The sequence below is a fragment of the Anopheles stephensi genome, chromosome 3, assembly GCF_013141755.1.
Source record: "Anopheles stephensi strain Indian chromosome 3, UCI_ANSTEP_V1.0, whole genome shotgun sequence".
Taxonomy (NCBI): Eukaryota; Metazoa; Arthropoda; class Insecta; order Diptera; family Culicidae; genus Anopheles; species Anopheles stephensi.
Window position 1 is genome coordinate 30,989,749 of NC_050203.1, and position 22,503 is coordinate 31,012,251.

The 22,503-nt window shown below is 42.6% G+C and overlaps 1 protein-coding gene across 4 annotated transcripts in view; it reads right to left on the reverse strand.

Moving 5' to 3' along the window:
- LOC118509487 (zwei Ig domain protein zig-8) overlaps nucleotides 1–20,416 on the reverse strand; it is a 239,003-nt gene extending 218,587 nt beyond the window's left edge. The window contains exons 1-2 of one of the 4 annotated variants that reach the window (XM_036050141.1): nucleotides 20,212–20,416; nucleotides 17,748–18,719 (exon numbers count right to left, since the gene is read on the reverse strand). The gene's annotated coding sequence lies outside the window, so the exon portion shown is untranslated. Of the gene's footprint in view, nucleotides 1–17,663; nucleotides 18,720–20,211 lie in introns of all 4 variants that reach the window. The other 3 variants (XM_036050139.1, XM_036050142.1, XM_036050140.1) reach the window with 3 other exon arrangements.
- Nucleotides 20,417–22,503: the final 2,087 nt, after the last annotated feature.

Sequence of the window (22,503 nt, forward strand, 5' to 3'; positions counted from 1 at the left end):
CAATCAATGTCAGGTAACAGGAGATGCGGCTGAGATGATATCTACAAATGACTGGGCGTCTCCATCAGTGCTTTGAAGTGTGTTGAGCACGCTTAAAGTCAATCAGAGTGGAGTAAAACCATGCATGCCCATGACTAAAACAAGTGTATTGACTACAGTGACGTAGTTTTATTAGAGTTATACACATTTTTTTCCAAGAAAGCAATTTGAATATTTTATTTTTATGAAAAGCCTAATGAAAAATGAACCATCTACTCAATTTAATGCCTTTGACGATTATAATTACATTACTTACGTGATTTAACATGACAAACAATTTATTGAGAATTAGAATTTAATCAAAAAACATAATAAAACGATGTTATTTAAGCTGTAATTTTAAAGGAAGCTTTAAAGACCATTAAAAAAACATGCTCATTTGAAAAGCTTTAGGCCCACTGCAACAACTTTGGTGGAAATTGATGAGTTGATCATTTTAAAAAAAACTCCTTGAAATACTCAAATTTTTAGAAATGCTTTCAACCCACATCAACAACGGTTTAAATTTCTACCATTAGCCAGTTATCGTAATGGCGTCGGCAACACTTTACACTACCGGACTCTACCCGATACGGACTGCCACGAGTGGAACGATTACGCGTGCTTAAAGTTTCGCGTTCGTGTGCAATGGTGACGACAGCAACTGTTGACTGTCGTTGATGGTTGTGATGATAGCGATAATAATGATGATGATGATGATGACCATGAGCGCCAAAATCCGAAGAAAGTGGGATCCCCGGTATTCCGGTGAGTGACATTAAGCGGAAAAGTTTGCGCCACAGAACGGTTACAGTTGCGCCGATAAGGATGCATTGGTGTTTTAGTGTGATCCCATGCGGCGAGCTGTGGCTTCCAACCTATGGGCAATGTACCTGATAACGTAGTTGGAGTTTAAAAACAGCTCTGGAAAAGCTTTGCCAAGACCAGTTATTTGAAACAATATCCTAATATTATACATAATTTTTTTGAATTGTAATAGCTAATAAAAGTTAAAAGAAATCAATAAACACATCAATAAATCCTATCTGAAATGTTTTTCAGTTTTAAATATTATAATTTTGCAGTGAAATTTCTCATAACGTTCCTTCTCTAATTTGCGAGGCAACACTTTGCATGAAAAGATGGAATCATCTACTACCGCTATAAGATCACGATTTGATAATCTAACCCGAAAAGTCTATTGACAAAGACCTTGACAGGGCCAATTTGCTGCTACGTTTGGTGCTGCTTCTACTACTACTACGGCTACTGGCTGCTGCTGCTCTCTATCAATTCGCTTTTAGCCATAAAGTTTCGCTCACTCCTGACACCTTCAACCACACCCGGGGGGTCAAACCCCCGGTTCAACCGGGACTTTCCCGAGGACACTATTTGATCGTTCTCGAACGTTTCATCTGGGAACACTAGGGGAGCTGGGATGAAAACTGAGCAAACTTTTCAAATTTTCATCGATCGTGTGCCCGTGTCCACGACGCGATGGCTGCCGCAGCCATGTTGGCATGTTCGCAGCTCGTGCGTTTCCTGCGGCCGCAGATAAATTTCGCAAACAATTTTCACGAATTTGCTTTGTGTCGGAAAAGTTTTCTGCCGACCCCGTTCACCACGTTCGCCCGGTCCAGGCCATGGCCGGGACATCTTCGTCAAAGTATGAGTTCACGCTGAAAATCCGACTTCACAATTTATTATTTCCGTTTCGCTCGATCGAGCATAAAATCTATCCACCGTTTCCACGGAAAATATAATCCTGCCCCGTTTCCGTTCTAGCAAAATGGTTCGCTTCCAGTAGCCATGTTTTGCCGTTTTAGCCGTGCCGAAAAACTAAACACGAAACGATGCGTTCGTTTCATCTCGAGCCACGTGGTTGGACTGCACCAAACAAACACTTATCGCTGTCATTGGACCGTTTCTCAGGCCCAGCTTGTGTCCGTGTTGCCAAGCGGCTGGACAAAGCGAGCTGAAAACCTAGGTGAGGCGAGAGTTTGTTTGCACGTTTGGTCTGCCTAAACATAAACGATTTTTCCGGCGAGGCTTACGAGGGCAAAGCAGCTCATCACGGTAGGACCTTGCCAGCGCAGTCTATTGAACAACTATTGGGCAAGGTTGGCGCACAACAATCGCTTTTCGCTGCTGGTAGGAGGAAGGGGTTCTGCAGTGGCAGTGTCGGGTTAAGCTTTGCTTAGAGAAAATGAGTTCGAAATGAGCTAGCTGGCAGGCTTAAAACCAGCGAGCGAAGAAAATTTGCACGCAGATGGCCCTTTATCCGGTGGTTTGTTATTTGCTGGCAATCTTCTTACGCTATTTGTTTTGTTTTAAGACAGGCTTTAGTTCTACCACTGTGGTCTTAACAGCTTATTTTAAATTCATTATCCTTAATGCACAAGTGTCTATCGGTTTTGCTTAATAATCCTATTAAAGGTTTTCCTTAAGCAAGAGCTTAAATATTGATGATGGTTAAACAATTTTTTTATGTTTATACTAAAATCTCTTCCACGTAAATATCTTCCCCGAAAGGGAACACATCTCCTACGATTGTAGTTCTATTAAGCTTCCTCACTAATAAATCAATCCACAGCCAACCACGACTACCGCGAGCATAAAAACGAGCGGCGAGATTTTCATAATGAAAACTGACAACAAAGCTGGCAACAAAAACGCCCCCAGCTTACGGCCGAACAAATAGAGCAGAAGGCACCACCTTTAGCCACGGCAAAAAGCCCCATCGCTTTTGCAGCCATCGACAATGAAACCGAAGATGGCAGCTGACAAACGTCGCGAGAGCCCGTCAAGGTGGCAGCAAAAACAAAACCCGCCAGCGAGTGGATCCGATCAAGCCAGTTCCGTTTTTCATTATGTTTCCTTATCCCCAATCGTTTTTCCTTTCCGAAACTTTTCATTGCACGCCACCTTTTCCACCATTTTGCCACAGCCCATCAAGCAACGGCTAGACAAAAACGAGGAGGACGGAATGACAGAAGGATCGGCGTTCGGGGCCACGGGGACCGCGGGGGGTTTTGCGGTTCCGGACGGAAGGTAAACAAAAACATGGACACTAAACGAAAAATCGATTTCACCCAATGTGACCAAACGTCCGTTTTATTTTTTGTGGCTGTGAGTGTGTGCGTCCGGGTTTGTGTTTCAATCGGTGCAAATTGGACTACGAAAACCGTGAACCAAGTGTCGCCAGCAGCACATATTTGTTTTCCAATATACGTGTGACGGGTCGGGCGCATTTTCATGCCAACTAGCACATTCTTTCCCACGCCAAACACACACGGACACACCTCCAAATGCAGGGGCGCTACCAATGAGCGTAAACGGTCTGATCGAAAGCTGTTGCATTTGGGGTGCAATTTTGAAGTGAGAAAACTCTAACAACGGGTTGATTAAAAGCACGGAGGGCAAAACCAAAAAGAAGGTGTGTCATGTGGCGTGAGTTGTGTGAAAAAGTCAAACCAAAATAAATACTTTTATTTCATTATGATTTGAAATGGGCAGCAATCTTCCTTTTCTTGGATAAAAGTTTATACGGGCTTGGAAATCTTACGAGAATGAGTATGTCAGCCTGGCGATTTTTAAGCTTTATTAAGTTTTCAACAAAACATTTTGGACCAGAACCAAAAAAAAAAATGAAAATTTTAAATTCAGTTTATGTTTCCAAATGTTAAAGTATTTATTTTTTCTTTAGGAAAAGTTTTCATCTAACAATAGTTTTTTTATACTCTCTGATGCATGAAAAGGAGTTCATATGTCTGATCATTGGCATATTTAGGGAAATTCATATATGAATACAAAGATTTGGAAGAAATCTTTAGAACAATTTGAGTGATGGCTGGGAATGCAAATATATAATACTCTTACGACAGATGATAAACGTTCCTCTGGAAACGATTTGGCTTCAGCCATTATCGTACCAGGGATTAACCTATCATGATATGATTTGAATTAAGTGCGTTCCTCTCCGATTTTCTTGGTGATCCAAAACATGTTTTCAATTCTTTGAATTCTTTAAAAACAATTGTTTATGATTGGTTCGGTGAGTTCCGTTCATCTACTCTATATTCAACCTTGGTTAAAATGTGTTTTCTTTCAGAAGAAACAATGCATTTTTAAGGGACTAGCAGTCTTTATCAAATTAAGCTTAGATTTAAAGAGCATGCGAGCAGAATTTTCAAAAATTAATATTGCAAAAATGAGTTCAATTTTAAATAGCTGTATGTATGAATTGAAAAGTTTTTTTTTTATTCATAAAGAACGGCCTGGCTGTATTGCTGTGAATTGAAAAGTTAAACCTCATAAAAAATCATTCTCAGAACATAAAGGGTTTCCAGAAATTTGTTGAGTCTTTCTCATGGTTTCGCAATGGTAAACAATATATTTCTAGTAAACGTATTGAATTTTTGACGAATTTTCATTTTTTTAAATACTTCTTCACAGCATTTCAACGGTTATATTCATATTTTTGATTTTGTGAATCTTTCCATTTCCTTTATGTTTGAATAAAGTTTAGTTACAAGCAGATTTTATTGCATGTAAAGTTTTTTAAAACATTGTAAAATGTGTTCAAAATTTCCAAAACTAATTGCAAATGTTTATACAATAATAACAAGTAAAACTAGCGATACGCCCAGGCCGTTCTTTATGAAAAAAAAAAACAAGTAAAACTAGTAAATAAAACTTGAGGACTAGTAAAAGGGAACTATTTCATATATTATTACTCTTTTTTTAATTGCCATCCTCTTGACAGGCAATGCAATATTCTGAGGATTCGGCAGGTCATATTTGGCTTAAGGATTTCGTTGCTTTAATTGCTTCAATATTGTTTAAGATTGCTTTATTATTTGTTTTTCATTCAATGCAGTAAGTCTAAATTTGTTATAAAAAATAACAAACACCCGAATTAACCCGACTCTTATCATTTTCCGAGTACTTGCAGAAGACCAGGAAAGTGGAGGCTAGTCAATTATTGTTACAACACAGCTCATCTGTTTCCTACGACTTGTATGTCTATTGATTCTAGAATAATTTTGTCACAATATCGAACGCAAATTTACGTCGTTACCTCAATTTATATTGACATCGAATTAGCTGTTCAAACAATTGTTTTTTATCGGTGTACAATACGAAACAAACTCAACAATGTTTCATAGAAGCCAAGTTCAACATGAATGAAAGAAACATTCAGATATAGATCGTTATCTTTCCATTTAATCCACTACAAAGTCATCTAATCGCCACGAATTACCTGACATGTCAATAGCAAAAAGAACCAGGCCCCATAATCCACCATAAGATAAACATAAACACCTGCCTGGTGGAGCAAAAAATGGAAACATTTACCCTGATTGCTCAATACACTTGTTTACACTCATGAGGTATCCGTAATCACTGTGACGGATTGTACCAATCGACGAAAGCGCAAAGTGAGAACCGGTTCCGGTCCCGGTGTACAAATCAATCGATTCGTCATCCAGCTCGGTACGGCAGGCAGTCGAGTGTTTGGGTCAAACCATCTCCGGCATGCGTGCTCGCACGGACGGACCCTTCTCATGGGTGACAGTCGATCCTTTAATGGGCAAAGCCCTGGACCCAGCATTCCTAGGGGTTGATGATGTTATGGCACATTTGCTACTCCCAGCCCGTCCGATAGAGCCCCGTTTGGGTTGCGTTAGCTACCGATCATTTGTATTCCACCATTGCGTCACCCGGGTACCTACATTAGACGGGAGCTAACCCATTCGCCTGTATGTTTAGCCATACGGCAAACGTTCCCGTTTGTCCCATCCCGTAACACTTCGGGTGCGGACATTGTGGGTTTTAGCACATTGATTGAAAAACATGTATCTCATCAATCGCACCGCAAAAACGCACCATTTACCCAAACACCGTACCGGTCCATGTGTGGAAAATCGGAGAACGACCAAGCAAAGGGTTACCAGCTGGCTGCTGGCTGGTGGGAGAAAGGGGAAACCGTTTTGTTACCCATTTCAAGTTGTCTTTCAACATATGTGTCAACCTCTACCACACCAGCCAGTTCGTCTGACGATCGACCATCGATGTCAGGCCGGTGTGTGATGTCGGGGACAGTTTGTAATAAATTCAGCAAATTTCAATAACAACACATTAACATCGGAAGCATATCGATGTGGCTGTCGATGCGTGCGTTGGGCACATGGAATGCCTTCACGTGCATGAGCCGGGCAAAAACCCCCCACACACACACACACACATCCAGGTCACTAGAGTGAGTTGTAAAATAAACCTCCCTGCTTGATTCTCCACTCGCCACGCTCTGCGTTCCATCGTCCCCCGAGTTATGTTTTCCAAGAACCCAACACCAAGGATACGTCAACTTCCGGAAAGCCGATTTTGTACCCCTTTTTTCATAAAGGGTTTCAATCCTAGCCAGCACTTCTTGTGTCCCGAGGTACAAGTTCACTACCACGAAATGGTGGATGAACCGTTTAAGCTGGAAGGACACATGGGGAGGGGGTTTTCGGAAGGGACGAAAGGAGTACGGGCGACAACGACAACAAAATCCGACAAAATGTTTTTCTCACCCTTTTTTGAGGAAAACTCACATCACAGCGACCCAACAACTGGTGGACTGAAGTGTGAGGAAGTTTTCTTAAAGCATTCACTCCGCACTGGGTATGGTTTCGGAAAGAAAATCATCTACCCAGAAGCCAGAAGCAGCCAAAAAAGAAAATGTAGGACGGGTGCAACAAAAAAATCCCCACGAAAACAATTTATTTCTGTTCGTGCATGAATGTGAAGGATTCGGGTTGGGAGACCTGTCAATGTGGGTGTGGAATAACTTGAGCGAGTGTGTGTGGTAGTGTTGGCCACTTTTTCCCTTCTTTTTCGCTCCGTACGGTCCTTCATCACTTCCTGGTTAGATGAGTATTCCGTGCGAGACATCCTCAATAATTCTTCCACACCCGATACCACCGATTTCGCAGCTGCATGAGTTTTTCCTCCCTATTGAGCGATCGATTGAGTCCCGACCCTTGTGGTTGAAGTGTTGCAGGCACACAACGGCCATGATATGCTGCATTCCTGCCGAATGGTACCCGAGATCTTGATATATTTTTGTAGCCGCTTCTATTGTTTTTCATTGCCAGCCAGTCATAAAACCCACTTACACCGCGAATCGTACCGTACGGCGTCACGGAACGCTTCTAATGGATGGCACACCACGTACCCAGATGGAGACATATTTAGGATTTTCCTGTGCGACTGTTCTTCGCTCCATCTTCGCTTCACGCTTTTGCCATGTGGTGCATGAAGAATGGCACTTTCCACGTTCGCTTATGCTTTCGGTTTCCGTTCCGCCAATTCGTTCGTTGGTCGCCGTTGAAGGGAAAAAAGAGCCGGAAACCACGTCCTTAAGTGAAGCTGCCAAGCCACTCGGAATGGGTGGGTGAATGTGGTACGATAAATGATGTCCTTCTTATGATAAAGGAGGACACACCGCAAGGTTGGCCTTGGGGGAAGTAATATCCGAAGGGCGTAGTGAATTTTTCAACGGCCTGCAGAAAGGATGCATTCAATGAAAAAGGGTAAAAAATGGCTGCATACGCAATAATGCTACCGTAGCGAGTTACAAACCGCATGGTTAGATGCAATGGGAAAAGTAAAATGGGAAATGATTTAAAATCGCGTGGTTCAGCGAATTTCAAGGATTTATGGCTTTAAAATAAGGTTTACTGCTTTAAGCCGAGATGAACTAGCCCATGAACTACCTCTCTTACTCTTTCTTCTGTACAATGTTGGACTAGCATAATAAGTAGTTTCAAATTAATGGTACACTTAGCCAGGGAATGGATTTTTAGGATATTTAAATGAAAAGAAAGTTATATTCTGATACCACACCGACTGGTCTTTGTTTTTTTAAAGCTTACATATGCATGTTCTGACATTTTTATACAAGTCTTTCTGCTTATTTCTACCCAACTTTTGTTCATTTTATTCCGATCCGATCAAAGTGTTCCAGATCTCAGCAAAACCATATCTCTGTAGTGTGTAAAGCACCAGTATTTGTTGAATAGCGATAATATATACGTAGTATCGACTATGGCACAAGTCTTCATACGGAAGGGTTTGGGTTCAAATCTCATCCTTAAATCTTACTTTACTACCTAAACACGAAATTACACTTAAAACTGAACTGCAAGTAAGAAACCAAAAAAAATAGAGACCGATCAGCTATATCATGAAAAATTCACCAGTAAAATTGTGCTAAAAAAAATACCACAAAGATAAGAACCGTATCCGGTTTGAGAATAAAGTGAGAACGTGCATTTTGATTTCCTGGTATTCAGTCAAAAGCTTATATAGTATCAGCATTATGAGTTTTCAAAGTTGAGAAACCGCTTAGAGTTTATTTGAATTAGATCTTTTAATTAAGGAACTTTATTAGCTTAAAAGAAGTGTAATTAACATTTCCGTCATTAACTTAATTAAGATCTATAATTTCAAAACATAGCATGAGAATTCCGGGAAAATAATAGCCTTTTGATTGGTGAATATACTATTGAACCATGCTACATGATTGAACTATTGAAACGAAGTACATCACTATCAAAGATATCGGAAAAGGTTCATCATGGTTCACGGTGAGCGATTTATTGTACAATTTCAACAAAACCTTTTTTTAATTATATTGACCATAAAGTTTATGATTTTTTTTTATTACCAATATTGGTTCCTTATTGTAATAAAAATAAATAAAACATGAAAAACCTCGCAAAAATTCAATCCTATCGTTGTATTTACTTTTTGCAGATAAAAAAAAAGTTTTTTTATCGAGTTAGGTAAAATAAATTAAAGTTGATAAATTGTCTAAAAAAAATGAAAATTTGTAAATTTTAGTTAACTCAATAAAAAGTGTTAGCCACTAGTGCAATGGATTATAATGCTTCTAAATTCGTATAACTTTCCTCTTAAAACAACAAACCATCGAACAAACTCAGTTGCGGTTGGCTTCCCTACACCCACACACTAACACGTGCGTTATTTGTTCTAGAAAAATCCTATCCCAAACCCCCGAGGGCACACAAAACATTCCCCTTTTAGGAAAGCATCCCCCGAGAGCGAGCGAGTGTGTGTAGGCAGCCAGGATACAGCTGGAATATCATTTCCCGTTTTCTTCTTTACCTTTTCGTCGGTCGGTCGCTTTTATAAAGCAAACCATTTTCTCCCTTGACAATGCTTCTTCACCACAAAAATGATCGCAGTGTGTCGCAGTGGAATGTGTGCATGCTCTTTTCCCTACTCCCCTCCACCCACCCTTATCCTCTTTGCCCGTATATCCCCGACTGATGCGTTGGGTGGGAGATTTTTCAGGACGAACGCCTCCCCGGTTTGACTAACTTGTGCAGAGCTTAGCCCTAACGGCAAAATAAATAAGCGCAAGAATAATAGCTTCGATAGATTTTCTATTTTTATGACAGCTCCAGGTTGGCAGGTGAGAAATTTATGACCCTTGTTTCGGAGGTTTCCTCTTTCCCTGTCGTCCTGTCGGCCAACCGGTTTGCAATGAGGGCGAAAGAAAAAATAGCAGGCAGCCAGCAGTGCACGGGGACAGATTCCCAGAAATGCGATCAGAAAGCAGCCGGCGGAGCAAGGACGTCGATTGCAGCTAGCGAACGTTCAAGGAAGGATGATGGCATCCATACCCGCGTACGATAATAGAGTGATATGTTCCCGGGAACTCTCAGCCACTGACGGGTGCTTACCGAGTCGCTCCAGGAGGGAGCCCGGCCCGTGTGTTGGGTCCCGGAACGCCACAGGAGATGTAAATAATTTATGTTTGACGAGCTAACGGGACGCTTTTCCGGAAGGGGAGGAATAAAAATGTCACCCAGTCGAAGGAAGAGAGAAAATCAAACACACACACATAGATTCACTAGAAAGAACAAAGCTACAATTGCGTACCAATACGTTAGCAAACACACAATCGTCCCTAGCTCTCCCGCCTGAGCGCTCCCCAAAAAAGGCTCCATAAATCCTGCCGACAGTGATAGATATTGGATTCCGGTGGTCCACCAGGTCCACTAACTGTGACGGACGGTGAATGCAAATGCACTTGACAAACAGATTGCAGCAGGACGGCAATGGTCCCATTGCCTGCAAACGACAGGACCACCTCACCGAACAGCCATCAAGTTCCACGTCAAACCGGGCTCGCGCCCTGACTTAATGGAAGCAATTAATCTAATTCTCCTATCGCACTCGATGTGCTTGTCCATCATTCTTCTCGTTCCGTGTGGCCGACTGATTTGCTGGGCAGAAAGGTAATTAAAGATTTCAATTGGATTCATTACACTGATTGCTTTTCTTGGGTCCGGTCGAGATGATGATGGAGCAGCTCGAAAGCTGAGTCAGAGAGTAGGTCTTCAAAAGAAATCTTCAGCAATGCATTTCAGGATTTGTGGGCAAATCAAAGGTTACGAAGAAGGTGGCAATGTAATTATTTTTTAGTGTAAAAGAGAAAATATCGAACTACCTCTTTCGGTAGACTTTGCTTAAACGTCTCATTACTATTGATGATGTTTATAGAGCGATTTATCAAAATCCTAAACTAAGTCAATCAGATGTTTACTTACAAGCAATAACAGAGCCTCGCTACTCAGCACTAAATAGACTTTCCTTTGATTTGATTCATCCACAAAGCGCTCTAGCCTTTACCAAAAGTCTGTTGTGCCACTTCGGAACCTCTTAAACCAGGCCACCCTGTTTTTGGGGGCCCAACTCGCCATTAAACGCACAGCCACTACGCCATACCATGCGGTGCGTTTTCCCGTGACCAATCGCCATACCACGAGCTATTGTCGTAAATTATTCACTCCGCTTGCCGTTGACATCCATCGTTCGCAGGGCTAGAGCGTGCTGGGAAAAGCCTGGTGCAGAACCAAACAACAACAACAAAAAAATGGGCTCCACTTTCCGTGCCACAATCGACCCTTTCGGTTGGGTGTGCGTCAGCTAAAGTTGAAGCCACCGCCCCAGGTCAAAAGTCAAACTCACGCACCTTTGCTCACGCTACCAGCTCCCTGTCGACGGAACGGAGGAACCAAAACTTTGCCAGCTCATCACTCAAAATACATATCTTCGCGCCCTCTACCATCAGTGGTATTCCGACGGGGTGGAAATATTTTTAGTTTCATTTCGCGTTCGCTCAAAGCCAACAACCCAACCCGAAATTGAGCGAAACACCATCGGGCCGTAAAATGACTGACCGGGCTAAGAATCCGGTCCCGTCATGTGGGGGTCGGGGAGTGTGTAGTTAATTGGAAAAGTTTTTTCTCGCTTCCGCCCGAAACCTGTAAACAGTCGCACCCCGAATTCAGACCAACTACGGGACACCGAGGTACCGAAAACTTCACTTCAAAACTGTAAACAGCCGACCACCGTCAGCTTAGCCGACTAACCGTGATACCTTTGGCATCGATTTGCGCGATACCGGGCGACGACCCTGCGCCGGTACTGAGGCCACCTTTCCGTGCGGAAAAGTGCGGCTTCATTGTTTGCGTGTTATGATTGGAAGCTTATCGTGGAATTACACCGTCCGGAATGTGTGTGTGTGTGTGTGTGTGTGTGTGTGTGTGTGTGTGTGTTTTTGTGTTGGCCTTTTCGCAGGCCCGCCCGCTGTTGCACAACGGAAAGGGAGGCAACTTTTCAAGATTGTACCCAACCCTGCTTGGGGTCAACTTAATAGGTTAATTTAGATTTTTCCCTCTCCATTTAATTCCGATGCTTCTTACAAGGGCTATGTCTAGCGGCGAAGGCTGCGTGTGTCGCTAAGTGACTGAGCCAAAAATGGTGACGCTCTTGGTAGAAATTTCTACACACACCAGTTTACACCAGCACCAGAGTACGCATCGCGCGACAGAAGAAAAGAAAGCAGCGAAATTCCCATCGAATCATATCATCACCGGCGTCGTTTGGTTGCGAACAAACAAGAAACATGCTCCCCTAGAAACTTAAGTGTACGACGACGACGATGATGGTGACGACGACGACGATGACGGTGAATTATTACGAGCGAAAGCAGACGGAAATTGAATATTTCAGTGAAATGATCCCTCCCTGAGTGAGGTTCGCACAACAACGATTGAAGTTTTTGGTTGTTTTTCGGTAAGCTTGGGCCGGAAGGTAACGCAACCATAATAACACAACAAACGGGCAAAACAAATCAGAGAAAAAGTCCCTCAAAGCAGAAGAAGCAGTAAAGAAAATGGTGACACAAACCTCAACTGAATTACGGTGAGGACGCACCGTCCAGGCAACAAACCGGGCGAGCGCACCCGCCCCCGATACAAATGGGCAACGCGAGTGCGATAAATAACGGGGCCAAAGTGTCATTATGGCTGTAAACGAGATTTTCGGTGCACGATAAGTTAGGGCCCCCACGACCGAAAACCTTACCCCGAGAGCGGTGAGGGATTCTTCTTCGTTCGCGGGTTGGATGGTTAGTGTTTGTATTGTTTTGCTGCTGATGCGTGGTCTCAGGGATTGGGTTCAGCTGGGAGGAGAACGATAACGAAGGAAGTTAGTTCAAATGCGTGGTGTGTGTGTGCGAGCTTTTTTTTTGTTCCCGCTGCTGTCGGCTAGTGCACCTCAACTTGTAATAACTTAATCGGGAAAAGTTATATAGGCATCGAGAAACAGGGCGGTACACCTGAAATTGGTGGTTTATTATATTTTAACCATCAATTTAAGAGTGTTAGAATGTTTTATAAGACACAGAATTACGAACGATGCAGTAAATTAATGGAAACATCTCTAATAAAGGTAAATGTTTGAAATTGGAGGAAGGTTAAAAGAGTTCTTGAAAAAAATAATACAGCAATTTCTGCAACTGAAATTGATATCCTCAAATCAACAGGATCATCTTATCTTGGGGATCATGTAAACTGACCATCTTTTACGTAAAAGACTGTGATCAGAAGTAGACTATAATTTGGACTCCGTTTGTTGAAATTAGACCACCAAGACACTTTATTGTCAATCACAGAGACTCCTTGGTGTACTGCCGTGATATTCGTTGAAGTTTGTGGGGATAAAAATCTTTGAAAAGATGTAGCTTCATGTAATGTCATGAGATGTAATGTAGCTTCAAAATCGTATTTTTGAGGGTTCTATATTTGACTTCACAAGTGAAAATTTACAAATGTTTTATTGAGGTGTTATGTATAACATATTATATAGACTGAAGAGCAAAGAATATGTATAGGAATGAGATAAAGGCGTGGCTATCAGTTGTTGTTTTACATTTTTTAATTAGGTTTATAATCCTCCCGATTATTGCGGCTATTTAATTGCTTACTAAGCTTTTGTATCTCACAAAACACATCTCAACATCTAAATCATTCAGAGAGAACAGTTCAGATGAGATACGGTACCCGTTTCAGCCATGTGACACTGGTGCTGTAAAATTAACTTAATCAGTTGGTATCAACCGAGTATGCCTTGGACGAGGTAAAATATGTATGATATTCCTTGGTTTTTCACACTCTATGTTTTTTTACGTTATTTTTGAGAATTGTTATTCGTTAGCGCATGCGGTACTGACAAGAAGGCGCTTCCCTTCATAATTCAAATAAAAAAAAACAATTAAGCCTTGACAATGGAAAGAGCTATACAGCATAATGGTGCCGGAGCATTACATGAATGGACTTTATAATTTTATTGAAATTTTAATTTGTCCTCGAAGAAAGTCATAAACAGAAAACTCTACTGGTCAGTTACCTACTTTGAAGTCTTTAATTTAATTACAATATCAAATACCGGTTACCAAGTCAATAGCAATCGATTTCCACACGGCAGGTCTGAGCCTCAAATCTCATATGAAGCCCTTGGTGAAGTATCCAACTATGTAGTATGATATCATAATGTTAAGTTAGCAAATATCTAACCGATATGACCACGCAAAAAAAGAATTTTTCAGACTTTTCCTTCGAAAACCAATCCAAACTAAACTAAACTAAAAAAAATTTTCCATACAAAGCGAGTATAACAGTGAAAACTCAATAAAGTAACCTCAAATAACCATTGACGTTTATGTCCTCAATTTTCTACATGTTCATAGGAGAGTCGTTCCAGAGTGACGAGAGTAAGTCGTTATCAGTGTGTAGATTAAAAAACACTAAATACCATACCAATACCAATACGACAAGCAATATGGCCAGGTAGTTCTTGTTTAATAAACAAAAGTACACCAACACCAGTAATACGTTCAAACCGTAATGGAGACTTTGAATCAACACATTTTTCTTGTTTCAGCAAAACATTATACTCCAATGATTGAAATGATTCGTTTCTATGTATTTGATATTTATAGTGGAATACTTTGATGTTGATGTGCCACGGTGGCGCAAGACCGTGAACGTTTGACAGCTCATTGCAATCGGTTGTTGCTCCTGCTAAGAAGCTTTGAAGTAAACCGCGCACTTGCAATCACAAAGACAGAATCAATACAAAATATTCCGAACGAATCTTATTGACTCAATGCAATGCAATTGCTTTTAACAGAAAAAATATCAAATCTCTACAATGGGTGAAATCATAGTCGAAACCTGTAAACTTTTTCTCCGTAAATTTCATAATGGATTCCGTAAAATCCTTAAAACCTTTATCTCGGTAAAACAATGCTCCAACTTCACTTTCCAAAAAGCTACCATAATTACCGGACCTCTTCGGCGCAAAGGTTTCCCTTTTTCGAAAGCACAGAACCGTTTCAAGGCTGAAACAAAACCACTCGTCCCCAAATTAACCACCATTATGCACTTTCTTTACCCGAAAACTCCTCTTTCAGCTGCTTAAATTGTCTATTAAGTGCCACTTGAAAATAGCGGCCGTTCGCTTTTGCTGCATTATATCCACTTTTGTTTCAATGCTTCTTTTAATCTTTATCCCTTTTAAATACACAGCAGAAAGCCATACAGTTTTGGCGCAAACCGTAAACCGAAACGGGGTAAAAAACTTTCCAATTTACTCTTCACAGAAGCATCACTCATACAGGCGAAAAAAAAATCCGACTGCAGCCCTTGTCCGGTAGCCATCACCGCTTGGTCATCATCCCCATCCACCCGGGGAAAATGGCCAGCACAAAAATCATCTTCTTTCCCATTGACCCAGTTTTCCAATTATTCCACCAGACTCTCATTTATGAGTTTCTACGGATTTTTCCTCACCACTGTTTTTTTTTTTAGTTGTTTCGTTGCAGGCGTAATCTTCACAGGAAGCAGGCAGTAACGGAAGAAAAATGGCACCACGACTTCACCGGCTTGCACGGAATCCGTGAAGCCAAAGGAACGAGAGACGAGCGCAAAACCGCAGCGTCAAGGAATGTTGCTTATCACTGTGTGGGCGGGTATTTACTTTACCCTCGTCTCAATTATGGTGCCATTTTCCTGACACTGCTGCGAGGACAGTATTGTTTCCAAGGTGATTTTCTTTGGCCGTTGTGAGCGGGTGTTTTGTTTTTTTGTTTGTTTCTCGCTGCCAGTCTTTTGCCGGAGGTTTCTGGCAGCAAACTGGTTCATTATTTCCCATTTCTTATTCCTCTTCATTGGTGTTGGTTTTCGGTCGCACGCGTAGAAAGAAGAGGAACGATTGCAGCCTAAAGGTGGATGAATATTATGTTGATCTGAACACCGTGGAAACTGTGGGCTGGCTGGTTGCTGCTGTTTACCCTAGGTTTGGTAGACAGATTAAAATTGTACAGCAAGAAATGGTGCTTTTGGTCCACTCCACTCCTCGGTTGAGGGTATAGGTTGAGAAGCAAAAGCGGACATAAACATGGACAAGACATCTCGGGAATGGTGTAATTAGGAAAATTATTCAGTAAACCGTTCGTGCTACCTTTGCTTCGGTGAAGGTGAGCCGTGAGCGTGGTGATCTGTCTACTTACTTAAAATTATTGCTGTTTTGCTTTAAATAGGCATTTGTTTCTGAGGGCATTGTGCATTAAAAGGGGGCATTTATATTGTCTTTTTGTGTCATTAATGTATATTTCAAACAATTAATTACTGTCTTGAAGACTATTTTCTTATAATACCTTCAACTTAAGACTTTCTGCCTAAGTCTTATCCATCCACAACATCAAACCGAACTCGTAAACTGATTCTAATTCTTCGTTCCGAGAATTTCTAACCCCCGTCCAAACACAATTCTTTCCTCCCGTCAGTTGTAATTCCCAAAGGTTTAGGATAAGCATGAAATTCATTCGGATTATTATTCATTTCATTGCGTTTCCAGTTGAAACCTTGGCTTTGCAATTGAACCAAAAACTTTTCCACCAAAATGATTCGTCGAGCGAACGCCGATTCGTTCGCCGAAGATCAAGCATTCCACGAAGACACGCGGAATTAATTAAACAAAGCCGGATTCCGAACATTCCCAACCAGGATTTTGGTGATTTTAAGTGAAGCAGCAGTGGAAACGGGGAATCGCTCCCCATCCCGTGTTCCGTTTCAAGGATTTGTTGTTGGTTAATTTTTGAACTTCTAGAGTTTAATTTGCGTCTCGTCTATAATTAAGAGATTTATTTAGAAGGTATTGATTAAACCCCAAATTTGTACCATTTTTACTGATAATAATAGCATCAGCCTAAAGTGATAGCATACCTTCAATTAAATTCTTTTCTGGGATATATTAATCCAAACAAGTTCAGAATGTTCGAGACGCGTAGGGCACTGATTCATCACATAATTATTCGTAATGGGAATGGCTAATTTAAGAACACACCTCCCATCGAAACGACGCTGATGTGCTATACTCTAGCTCATTCTTCAACAAAAGCGTCAGCAAACATCTGCTTCAAGAAATGACTGAAGAAAAAGTTCTTTCGTCCACTTTTTTCTTGCTTACAAGACATGGACACACACCACAGTAACACGTGCATGTTGGTGGTAGCGTTACCAAACACGGCAACCAAAATCGAAATCGAAAATAACTGTAATCAAATATTAAAATTAATCCCAAACCCCCGCGAGGTTGAGCGGAAAGTTTTTCGGTCGGTCGGTGGCAAACCCCATAGAAAATAGGATTCGAGTTTTTCGTTCGCCTCTCTCTCTCTCGAACGAGACCCACCAACACACACACACACAATCTGGAAGGACAAAATGTGCGTAACGGTAAAGACAGTGAGGCTGCAAAAAAGGCGGAGGGAAAAGCCAGTCCAGTCCAGGACTGCTTCCAATCTGACCAGAATCTAATGAAAAATTAATCACCCTATCCGGGTGCCCTGGGCGGCTTTCGCTTCTGGAGGCGTTGGGCTGACGCTGGGTGAAACTGTATTCTTTACCATCGTTCCAGTTGGATTGTGGCTTCCGGTAACCGGAAAAGTTACACTGGCGCTATCCTTACGTACTGCGGGGAAAAACTCCGTCCAGTGTTCGTGGTGTGCAATAAAACGGGCTCATGAGCCTAGTAGAAGACGGAGCAGCAAACGTGTACCCGTAGGTTACATGCTAGATAGCTTCGGGTTGGAGGGTTCCGGGGGGGGGGAAAGAGAAAGTCCCCAGGTGCACGGCCAGTCCAGGGCGCTTTTTTTGGCAACGCAGAACACCCCAAAATTAAGGGAAGCGGAAAAAGGCACAAAAGTTAATAATAAAAACCTTAAATTTTGATGACTTTGTTTATTCCGAAGGCGTCGGCGCCACGGTCGGTTCCCGGGTTTCGCCCACCGCCAACCCACCCACCTGGTTGGATCGTGCCGGGTGCTGCTGTTTGTTGAACTGCTGTGGAGGTTCTTTTTTCTGCTTCCTTTGACGGTTCCTTTGTCACTGCACTCCTGGTTGCTTATTTTTTCGGCCGGGTCGCCGCCAGGAATGTTCTCCCGGTGCCCGGTTCACATACGATTTGCGAGGGTCAATGGTTGCGTATCCTTTCCCTCTGTGTGTGTGTTTTCTTTTCCACCACTGTGACAAAACTTCTTACAAGTGCTCCTTGCTTTACACACAAACACTTACACACACACAATAACACCCGAAAGACCTCCCGGGTAACACAAACACGTACACAACACTCTACACGCCGTGGAAAAAGCACCGAAAAGTGAGAGGAAAGAAAACACACGGAAAATGCGTCACCTCCCAGAATGGCCAGCCGAGAGTTTTCGTGAATGGAAAACGGAACACCAGAACAGGCTGGCCTAAAAAAATATACAACCTACTATGGTGTTTGTATGTGTGTTTGGGGGTACGGTTTTATCCTTTGGGTTTTCCTCGTTTTATGGCTCACGGTGCTGAGGATAGAGACCGGTTGGACCGTACCACCCGGCTCGGAACTCCGAATTGCTTCAATTTTATTCCGTGTTTGGACCTTCCCGGGTTTTAAGCACAATCATCCACGGTTAAACACGAAAAAGGGACCGCACACACGCACGCACGCACCTTTCACTGGGAAGCAGCCGGTCGATCACGATCCGCAGTAAGCCTTAAAGGCGACGTTGGAACGATGATGATGTTTTGATTTTATTTCGCTTCGCTTCTTACAGGAATTGCGCCACTCAACGTGGGGATTTACACTCTTGAAGCTTACGCACAAAAATCGCACACACACATACACGCACACACACACTGCTGTTGTTGATTTTCCCTTTCTTTTACTGCTTCCCGGCAACACTCGTTTTTCCACTTGTTATTTTACACGGTTGCACTTGATTTATTATCCTGTCGGAGAAATTTTAAAAACGCACACACACAAATACACACATAAATATAGGACGATGAAACATGTTGTTTGGCTTTCTTTTATCCATCATCGGTACCAGCAAAAAGAGCGGGCCGGCATAATGCTGAACTTCTTTCCGCGCTATTTTCACTTGCTCCGCGGATTGCGATGGGCTCATCGCGAAGGTTTCTTGTGGGAAATTCATGGAAGGTTTCACTCGTTCGAACGCAAACATAAATAATGCATTAATTTAAGGATTTTTTTGAATTATTTTTCCACAACTAATGTGCTAAAGCGGCCAACCGAACCACCGTCAGCTGGAGCGGGATTCCACAAGTTAAGCGTAGGTAGGATTTTTTTAGCTTTTTGGCTCCCATAATGGGGAGGTCACCAACCGTAACCTTATAAACAAGTCATGGTTGTTAAATTTTTAACAATGTTGATATAATTTGGACAACAGACCGACCCACCAGGAGCTCCCCCTTGGAACCCACCATGACGGTCAATTTCGCTCGCACACGGAATGGGCACCGGGCAGGTCATAAATATAAATAAAGCATTACCGTCAAACTAATTAACACATTTCAACTCACAACTACTGGGACCTGGTGCGCTGGTGCCAGTTACCCTTGTTCCGTGCCGTTCACACATCAACCAATCATTCGCACAATAGCCAAGACCGGTGGCAGTCCTCCGTGGTCCTCCTCCTCCAGGTCAGCCCCGAAAACTTCCCTGGTACCTCTAAACAAGTCAGTTTTTCCGTGATGGAGGCCACCAATTTGGAGGAAGAAAAAATAAGGCGAGGAACAAAAATAAATAATTGGGCATGGCAAACCTTCCACCCAACGAGCGAGCGTGCCCTTCAACCAAGTCTCGAACACCGGCAAAATAGCCCAACTGCTGCTGGTGATGGTGATGTTGTTGCCGCTTCGTTTCGGGCTGCGTGTTTGGTTGGAAATCGATTTCATCACTTTCGACACTAGGAATCGAGTGGCCTGAAATTCACGGCCCACAAACACAGGCACGCACTCACACACGCACACACGGTAGCTTAATTTTTACTTTCAGTTTCTGTTGATTTTATGGATTTTTTCGCTTCCCACTTGCGTAGATTTTGGTGAACTTTCACTCCGACAAACCTCCGAGCGGTATCCTTCACACGGGAGGGTCGATTTTTGACATTTGGTTGCTGCTGTGAAAACAAACGAACACTTCACTGCACACGAATGGGAAAACAACACACGCACACAGACACGCAGGCTGGCCAGTGGAGCCCAATAGGCCTTCGGATATGGGGCATTAAATACCGACACAGGCAGTAGGGAAGAAAAACAAAGGCCATGCATGGCATTTTTGTTGACGCTAATTTCACGCCCACTTTTATCGGTTTCCAGTGGTGAATTGCGTTGCCGACAACTGGAAGTTGGTTGGTTCTCGGTTCCGAGGACTATCGAGCGCGGTGGACGCAATGGAACAAAACCGTATGCTGACACTTGCCTGGGAACAATCTTGACCGCAAACTTTCCACTGTTAAGAACGGCACCGACACAACGGTGACAAAATTTCCGAAACGACCACTACGCGTAGATGCCGACAGGCGAAAACGACCACACACACACGCGCACCGAGCACGGGTTGTCGGTCGCTCTTGGATGAATTACCGTGCGGGCGAGAATTGAAACTGACTCCCGGCCCCTAGAACGAACCAGTCCGTACCAGTGGCGTTCGTTTTTTCGCGTACACTTTTCCTTGCTCGCCGTGAAAATTGCGAGAGTTTTGCTCACTTTCACCCGTAAGCCAGCAGGATCTGACAGGTGCCCATACAATCACACTCTCCGTCTGTCAGCTGCTGCTACAGAGCACGAGCTCTCCCTCTCACGCTCGCTCTCTCTCTCAAAAGTTGTGTGAACCAGCTGTACGAGAGAGAAAAGCCCACCCAGCACCGAAATGGGATATACGGACGGAAAACGCCCGAACGTACGGCTTTGGGTTTTGGTCCTCCAGGACAGGGCAGGACATGCGCGCTCCTGGATCCGGCAGTGTGCTTTTACTGGCGAGAGTCCGAGAGCACAGTGTGTGAGCTTTTCATCAAACACGCTCCGCTGGTGTTTACATCTGTTGTGTGCTTCATCCAGTAAACCCTCTATCTCACTCTCTTCTTTTTGGTGGTGTTTTGGTGGGTCGCGGATCTAAAATCCACCACGAGTGTTTCATCGACTAGGAAAGAATCGACGAAAATTTGCACCGAAACCCGAAGTCGGCCTCGGACAAGTCGTTCTCGGTGAACGTGGGTCACTCAGGGCAGCTCGCGTCACTCAGTGAAAGCGATGAACCATTGTTGAGCTGGTACATCTCAACACGTGTTCGATTGTGGCGCAGCTTCGTGTGGGTGAATGTGGGTTGTTAGTGACCTTGGTAACTCGTGCGAGTGGTAGGGCGGGTAATGTGCACTAGGGCATGTTACCCTATCCAGTTTTTTTTACCCCTGAGCGTAGTTCAATTGTCCGTGGTCCACATTGGTGTGAAATAGTTTTTACGTTTTGTTCAACAAAGTGGATTCTTAAACTTGGTAGGGCATTGTCTAGCGATGAATAAATGAAAACTGCTGTTGTTTTTGAATATAATGTGACACCTAATTATTTTCGAAAAGAAAATGATTTAGACTTAAATTTTAAATGATTTATATATAAATTCAAAATGAGTCTACATCACTTTATATTGTTCAATAATGCATACAAAATGGATTATAAGATTTTTTTCCTAACGATCGGCTAAGCCGTATTGCTGTTTAATATATAACAAATAAAAAATAGAACATATAATAACTACAAATAAAAGCCTAGAGTATGTGTATGATGATGTCAAGTATCCAGAAAATATTTTGTTTAAAACCAAAGAACCAAACAAAACTTTGTCAACAATAAATACATCTGACCGGCATATTGAAGAATTGAAATTTCAAAATGTAAGTCATTTAGTAGTCTTGGACTGGGCCATTTACGATATGATTCGAGTAATATCAAACAATGGGGCGTTCCGGTGACCGAGGCGATACCGGCGTCGTTCTTCACACGGCAGGACCGGGGTTCAAATCCCATCCAGACCGCCTCCCCGTACAAAAGGCTGATTGACAAAACAAATCATAGAAAGCCAGAAATCGCAGGCTGAGACATTTTGAGGTTGTAGTGCCAATGAGGAAGAAGAAGAATCAAACAATACCAAAGTCCAATAAACTTTCATCAAAATAGTGAGCTTGGTGTTCCCTTGGTGAATATAACCCAACACCTCATTTTTATCGATGGCTCTGTTCTAAAATGCAATGCTGGCCGCTCTCTTTTCGCCGAAAGTACGTTTTGTACCATGGAACTCCTTTACAGAACATGCAGTGTAACAGCAGTGGAAAAAATACTTTGACGCCTTAAAACGACCTTAGATCGCACCACCCAGAATCTCCTATACAATCACACATTCAGCACTTCGAGGATCAACCTCTGTGCACCTTCTCCAAGACCTGATTTTCTGATGAATTCTAAGATACCTGGGAGTCAATGTGAACTCAACTTTATGACCTGGTTGTAACTAAGCTTGAAGAGAACCGAACGCTCACGCTATCCTATTACGATGTTCTCCTTCGGACTAAAACTACTGTATCTGAGACTACTAACAAAAAACGGTACCCTTCTTAGAAGCCGTTTTCTGTCACTTCACTCTGAACTCTTAACTCTTAACTTATTAATACACCAACTCAAATCATTACCATTGAATTTTTTGCCGTTTTCAGAT